Raw genomic sequence first — 492 nt, 5'->3', positions numbered from 1 at the left:
GATAAGGTGATGTCCAAAATCAGATAACCCCGAAGAATTTGTGGCTTAATACTGACAAGTTCAGTGTTATTCCTACTAAAATAGTTGTACTGCCGTCTTCACTTACACAAGAAGAAGCTTATTCTTATTACAGCATCATTATAATTATTTTTTTCTTTTTGCATCATTACGATTTTCAAAAAGCTTTTTTTATTTTGTATTACATTATTTTAAAAGTTTACTTATATTATTGTTATTTATTATGTTATTATTGTTATCATTGTTTTTTAAAAGAAGAATCTTATTTTTATCACCGTATAATTTATCCTTTGAAAAAACTTTTTTCTGTTACGAAAAATGCGGTTACGTCTGCCTGCGATGTAATAAAAACTGAATCCTACATACTAGTAACCTTAAGGCATCCAATGAAAAGAACATTTGAACTGTAATTGTCATGCAATTAGCATGAGGTAATTAGCATTGTGGTGTGAATTTTAATCGAAAAGGTTTACT

The sequence above is a fragment of the Penaeus monodon genome, chromosome 23 (assembly GCF_015228065.2).
Source record: "Penaeus monodon isolate SGIC_2016 chromosome 23, NSTDA_Pmon_1, whole genome shotgun sequence".
Lineage (NCBI taxonomy): Eukaryota > Metazoa > Arthropoda > Malacostraca > Decapoda > Penaeidae > Penaeus > Penaeus monodon.
The sequence above is the reverse complement of the archived record's forward strand: the minus strand, read 5'-3'. Positions refer to the sequence as shown.